This window comes from Ischnura elegans, chromosome 8 (assembly GCF_921293095.1).
Source record: "Ischnura elegans chromosome 8, ioIscEleg1.1, whole genome shotgun sequence".
NCBI classification, from domain to species: domain Eukaryota; kingdom Metazoa; phylum Arthropoda; class Insecta; order Odonata; family Coenagrionidae; genus Ischnura; species Ischnura elegans.
In genome coordinates, this window is record NC_060253.1 from 4,830,637 (window position 1) to 4,837,960 (window position 7,324).

A 7,324-nucleotide genomic window follows, 5' to 3' on the forward strand; every position below is an offset into this window, starting at 1 on the left:
TTTATAATCGCATCACAACCGAAATAGTGATTCGAAGTCTAAAATAGTTGTATTGGCAGTAAAGTATTTATAAAGTACTCCAGGGTAACGCTTTCACACATTTTCCTACCAAAATAACCGTGCTCACAAGAAAGTCTCGTCACAAAAATTGCAGGGATGCTGTGGATTATGTGATATCGAAAAATGGCTATTCACTTAGGCATGTTATACAATGATTTATTTGTATCAGTCTGAATGTTTTTTCGCGATTTCCCTAATTATAGTGAGGTCTCTGTGGAAAACTCATCGCATTCTGTCTTTGAAGGTACTTAAAAGCCGACTCCTTCCCTTAAGTAAGGGACTGGTTGAATCCGTCGTAGGAAGGGTTCATGTTCTTACTTTAATCATAATTAATTCTCGTAATTCATTTCGCACGTTCCTAGATATCGCGTAATATACTGAGCACCAATTAAGGCTATGACAATATATACATTGATTCCAAACTATCCTTCTATTTCTAAAATATCCTAAAAGAAAATATACCCAAAAATGACCGGTAATCACCATTATACCTCGTAGAATCTGAGTTTTTCCCGGCGTATGCTCTGCAGGAATATTTCTCGGGTTTCCCACCGGGTGTCGTATCGGGTTGTAGTTCCCAACGTTTCCATGACTAAGTCCGTCATCGTCATCAGGGGTTAATGTTGAGCCAATCACTACAAACCACCCCAATTCAGAAAGGACCAATCAAGGCCCACTTGAACGGCCCTCATGAGTATAAATACCGGAGAAAAAACTTGGCTCAACATTAACCCCTGATGACGATGACGGACTTAGTCATGGAAACGTTGGGAACTACAACCCGATACGACACCCGGTGGGAAACCCGAGAAATATTCCTGCAGACCATTACACCTCGATTTTGAGCATAATTGTATTCTGTATGGGTGAAAAAAGTTGCACTTATTCCACGATATTTTGTTGCATGTATTCTTATGGGCAGGCAAATTGATCTTAATGAATTTTCCTAATTCTTGCATGAATTGACTTATTTCTTCTCAGAGTTATTCGCTTGGTTGATGCATCACACATTTGTTGCATCAATTTGTATAAAACTCAGAAACTGATAAGCTTAGGATGCTCAGCTTTGTGAAAATATCGATAAACTAGCTTTATTATTTAGTTATTAAAACTTTATTATTTACTAGGTGCAGCATTACTTCGACACCGATTTCACTTGAATTTCATCGATGAGCAAAAGCAGCATATGAGTCAAGAGACTAATCCGTAGCAATAAATAATAGAGTAAATTCTCATTTATTTTTTTTCGTGAAATCTATTCATCTTTCATTTCGCGAATCATAGAGCTCAACTTCTGAATGGTCGGTGACGAACTTTCGGTCATATGCATGGCAGTTACGTTGCAAGAAAAAATATTGATTCCTACATAAACAATTTTTCGTCAGAAGTCATGTTGAGCCAAATCTGGACTATGGCATCCTACACCTCAGCCTCGCTGCACACGTTTCACAAATCTCTAAAAATCTAGCTTAAATATATAGTCTTGAATAGATTCATTAGGTGACATATATAAATAATGCAACCCCAGCGTTGCTTTTTGATGCTGGGACCAATTACCTCAGAAATTAAGTGTACGGAGGGCCGTATTTGTTTACATTTGTGATAAAATACCTCCATCGCGGTCCTAGTAAATGGTCACGCTGCATTTTGAACGCTGGCATTGAAGATCTGAATCCCTTTTATTATCCCCCACTCTTGAAAATCGCGCTTCCGCAAACGGCTTCAGTGAGTAGAGTTTTAACTTCATTCACAGATAACCACCGCCATTATGAGGTCTAGGTTTCGCGCCCGAAACTAAACTAAGCCGCGTTTCACACGCTAAGGCATCGGGAATGTTTTGCCCCTGTGTGCCCGACCGCCCGCGGATCACAGTAATCCAGGCCACGCCTACCTCGAAGGCGCAGTCGGGAAGCAACCATTGTGAGACGAGAGCAGGCGAATCGCAAGCAGTGAGGAGTCACGCTTTGGTTTGAAGCATCAGGGAGAATATTATGTAGGCCATCTCACGATTCTCACTGCATGACTCGACCCGACGTAATTCGAGAAAGTGTCACGTAGATAGCTCGTGCAGTGGTTCGTCAGCGTAGAAACGGAAAAAAATTGTGCCCATATATGTTTATCAACACCCGAAACGTTGAAAAGCTGTCCTTGAGACAATCCTGACCATTTCAATTTGTTGTGACTCGACAATTCTTCCTCTTGACCTTGGTGTATGTATTGTCTGTCCATTCATAATTCGAGCTTAGCATATTTAAGACACTCGTCTTGCACGATGACCGCTTTCTTTAAGATTTTCAAGAATAATGGAGTAACGTAATTCATCATATTTTATTTTATGCGACGTTTTCTCCTCTGTTTCTTTCACGAATAAGACGGTCAGTGCATAAATTCATCGCTATTTTGAAGTCAATCGAGAAGATATAACAAATACTTTCATTTAATTTAACTTTAATGATTATGTTGAGGAAATTAAGTCTCTTAAGATTTTCTCACGAATTCGATCATTTTATCGGTTTAAATTTTTTTATAAAATCAATGTAATCATGAAATTCATCGAAACGCTATAACACATGAATTTAATGAAAATTATATTTTTTAATTATATTGAGCATATTTTATTTGACCACGATTCCCTTTTATGCTAATAATTGTCTCTATATATCCATTGTACCTTTGATTATGCCTTTATTTGCCCTCTGCGTAGAAAGGCCACCTTTCTGAAAGACAGACATGGAAATCACGCTTATGAGTTAGAACAATAGGCAGTAAGCCATTTTTTCCGTGTACGGCAGTCGCATCCATGGCGAAATGGCTATTTGTGTTGTCTTTAAATGGGTTTGTTGCGAAAACTGCAATACAAAAAGAAATGCACTTTATGTATTGAGTATATGAATAAGTAGTGTAAAAAGAAATACATTCACACGTATATTACGTAAATAAGGGTCGATTTAAATTTAACGCCATTGTGTAGTTATCACGCAATGAAAGATCCTCATTGTCGTGTTAGGTTGATATATAATAAAAAGGGTTCCAATAATTTTTTTTCACAATTTCTCTGTACCTATCGTGGTGTTGTAACTAATGAAGTGTTTTTATGAAAATCCCTATTACTGCGCTGAAATAAATATTTTATTCCCAAGTTCGTGACGGAGGTACGATTTATTAAATCACAGGATAACTTTGTTTTCATGTTAGTTTGAAAAATCATTAATGCGTACAAATGATATTAAATATAAAAATTATTGAGATTAATTTTCAGCATACAGGTCTTTGGTTTTAACTAACCTTTTGGTTCCGTTGCATCGCACCTGCGTTGGAATTTGAAACAGAGGACAACCACTCCTATTGTTCAGGGCGGTGGGACTCCAATGTCAACATAAACTTATAATTTGTCGTTTCTAAAAAGGTGCCTTATGATATTTAGAATAACTATACCTATTTTACAATGTCTTTCGTGAATGGAATAGACGTTTTTTGCCTTTTTTCTCCTCAAATCTACCTTCTTGTCATCTGCACAGATTGAACGAAAACTCTATCGTGATATTACCAACTTTTAAAAATGTTACTTTCGCGTTGCGGTATTTTTAAATGTTTCCTCCTCCTAGTTTTCTGTCAAATCCTTAGTAAGTTGGTCATTTAGCGTAATTCATTTGTGCACTTCAAGTGCTGAAGGTATGCAGTTCATTCAGTGAGAAGGGGGTAAATCAGATTACTCTGTTGGATGGTTCTCAAAACACATAATATTCAAGATCATCCACTTGATTTAAGTTTTATTCAGATGGCCCATTTATTGTAATTTAAAGCACGGTTTGCTTAGTGTTCGCCTAAATACCTCAAAGAGCTAGATCAATTTGTACCATGAAAATAATTATGTTCATGACGGAGTATCGGTGCATGCTGCGTCTATGCCCTAGTGCATGGTTTATTTAACTAATTCAGAATTCAATTTGTGTTTGTTTCATTGTTCTTTTCTTTTCCTTACATATGCCCCGCAAATCTGCATTCAATGCTAGTTCCGATTTATTTCCGGGGGAAAGTCCATGATTAGTACGGGAAATATTTCTGGTGTTGTTTTAAGTAATGAGTGAGCCCTATCTAGAAGGGTATTGTAAGAAGAGGGAATACAATTGAGCGATTTCGTTTAGCTTTAGGCAATAGAACCAATATAATATTACCAAATAATATTTGGGTCATCAGCATCGCCTGCTACGTATTCACTCCCGTATCAACTGGCCTAGCACCTTGATTTCAGTTGTCATTTTACCTCTGGTGAAAATGAATTTAAGGTTATTTATCCCTAATGATAGTTATATTCGCTCATTTTGCGTTAGATGTTTAGAGAAAAACTGTAACTGCAACTGTATCAATCTTTTCCCTGAGAGCCAATCACCGTTTGTGAACCATTTGCGTTATAGCTACTTCCCTAAGGTCATGAATGCATTTAATGGAAAGTCTCAGCGTTTCATTTAAAAATGTAAATAAAATAACCACTCGGCACTTCTCAGACATTGAAGCGATGGCGAAATTTAGACGAGTTTTCAGTCTGTCCTGTCTGCCCGTGAAAGCGCCACAGTTTTCAAGAGACTATCTAAAGTATGGCATTGGCGTACCTTGGCTGAAGGCTTTACCTTAATTTATTTCATATGAAATATTGAACTTTATGTCCACAACCGGTGTATACAATTTTATGTTGATATTTCAAGGAGAAATTTAAATCCGCGCAATTATCAAGCGCTGCATTTAGTCAAATGGACCATATTTTTAGGCTTATAGTTGTGCTAATTTTATAATATTCTCCATATCGTTCTCAGCAAATTCGAACGAAACTGGGAAATCAATGCTTCGATTCCAGTTACCGGGTAAAAATGTGCCTCTCTGTCAACCATCTCTCTAATTCCTATTTCAAACCAATTGCATCGAAGATGCTTCTCCGGAGATATGATAAAATACTTCGGGACTCAGCCTTGGTGTAAAATATCAACAATGCACATTCCTCGTCTCTCGAAAGTGCATATCCTTCCTCCCGATTCTTTCCTTACCTTATCGCCGAAAGTCTTGTACGGTGGTCTTCAATGTCTTTCTTCGAGTGCAGGTCATTCACTTCACTCTTAAGGCTTCTTTCGCGTCGAGTCCTCACATCCAGAAATGCAAAAAGCAGAACAGTAGGAAAACACACTGCAGACGGCCACCTTCTTGAAACTGTCCTCTCTTCCGGAAAAAAAACCGGACACGAGAAACCCTGATTTCTTTTGGGGAATTACCGTTCCCTTTTCCCAGGAACAGGGTGTCGTGACTCCTTAAGGCTCCTCAATTAAATTCCGCGATGAAAAGTGAGCTCACTCCTTTCCCTTTTCGCCGAAGACTCTTCGACTCTTGCGGAAGGAGTTTCAATCTCACTGGTGTGGAAGGATTGCAGAAGAAAGCAGTGGGAGCCGTTGGGGGACCGGACTCCTTGGTGGATGGACAGTAAATGCTCCCCTGTTATCTCGTCTCCCAACCCTTCTCCTCTCTCTGTCCCACCCCTTCCCCCCTCAAGTATTCGGTTGTTCTTTGAGCGAGGGCGCGAACACGGCGAGGGCGACCAATCAGGCGAAGCCAACGACACCCCATCCCACCGTCCCATCCCAATCCCACGCGTCCCCCACCCCTCCCTCCCTCTCGCGTTCGCCTCAACTCAACTCTCTTCTCCTTGCCTTCCTCTTCTCTCCTTCGTATCCCCTCCCCTCCGTCCCCCCTCCCACCCCACCCTACCCCACTCTCCCTCTCCCTAGGCCAATTCATACAAGAGGCTTAGCTAAGCGGCCCTCATGCTTCTGTCATGGGATGAATTCCACAATCGAGTTTCTATATTATCATAGTTCATAATAATTCATTTAATTTTATATTATACATATATTTATGACAAATATAGCCGAGGTTTCATTATTTGACAGATATGAGTTATTATTTATCCCATTATTTGTCCTCTCCGTGGCAATCGGAGAGAGGAGGTGGTACTCACACGGTTGAGGAAAGGGCACAGCCCTTTGACCCATGCGTATCTCTTTACTGAAGAGAAAGAACCTCCCCAATGAGATGAGTGGAGGTGCCCGTTAAGTATTAGACATATCCTGATGGATTGTGTTAAGTACCGCGACGCGCGAAGACGGATTAATCAAGGGGAAGACCTAGAAGCCCTTTTAGGAGACCACCCTACCAACTTAAATTATACATTTCAGTTCCTCAAAGAAATAAATCTTTTTAATAAAATCTAATTATGCTCATTCTTTGTACGAAGACATCATATGCAGTGACTCTCTTTCTACATAAGTTTTGGAAATAAATGATACAGTAGTGGTGCGAAATGACCTAGCCGTCGATGCACCCTAAAATTAAATACTACTACTGATATAGTTAGCCTGGGTATAATACCCTAAACTTTTTAACGTGAAAACGTAACAGCCTAGCTACATAATAATATAAGTTATCTGTCACCATATTAATTTTTTACCGATGACTGTATTTTTTCATTTCCGTATCTATAACCTCGTAAAGAGAGCCCTGGTCCAGAGGAAGAGGGGGCCGGATTGTGGCCTCATCTGGGCCAGGTAAAAGAAATAAATTAAATCAAATCAAATAAGGTTGGGTAAGACATAGTATAAAAGACACAAAAGAAAAGAGATTCACACTAATTTAAATTTTCAGTGGCTCTAACACCTTAAGATTAATTTAATTTACCTTAATTACCACCTTAATTAAGGATGACAGGTGTATACCGTATCTTACTCAACTTCAGTTATATATGTGGTAATTATTTCATCGAAGAATATAAAGAATCATTTATATTATTTACTAGATATATGTTATAATCATGCATTTTATTTTTATTTTAACTATAATGTTAAAACTACTTCAAGAACGCCAATTTTAAGTGCACTAATAGCAATGAAAATGAAGCGAAGAAGCCAATAAAATTAAAAAAATAAACAGTAAAAACGAAAATATCAAACCGATACGGTGGGCATATAGTTAGTAATTTCTTTATTTAGCTATTGTTACCAATAGTATCTCTAGAATCTCTAGTACCAATAGCCCTCTAATCCGGCCGAATAATTCTTTTTTCGAGAAATAGTTCTCGCGCAATATTTACGTTTTCACGTTAAAAAGTTTAGGATATTATACCCAGGCTAACTAATATCTGTCAAATAATTACACCTGAGAAAATTCTGAGGTAAAATTTTTAAATTTGCGTAACAGGTGAATGTTGACATAGCCTGACTATACC

The 7,324-nt window shown here is 38.4% G+C and overlaps 1 protein-coding gene across 1 annotated transcript in view; it reads right to left on the reverse strand.

Moving 5' to 3' along the window:
- Nucleotides 1–5,535, reverse strand: part of LOC124163654 (platelet-activating factor acetylhydrolase-like) — a 123,132-nt gene extending 117,597 nt beyond the window's left edge. The window contains exon 1 of the mRNA XM_046540707.1: nt 5,100–5,535. The gene's annotated coding sequence lies outside the window, so the exon portion shown is untranslated. The remainder of the gene's footprint in view (nt 1–5,099) is intronic.
- Between the last annotated feature and the right edge of the window lie 1,789 nt (nt 5,536–7,324).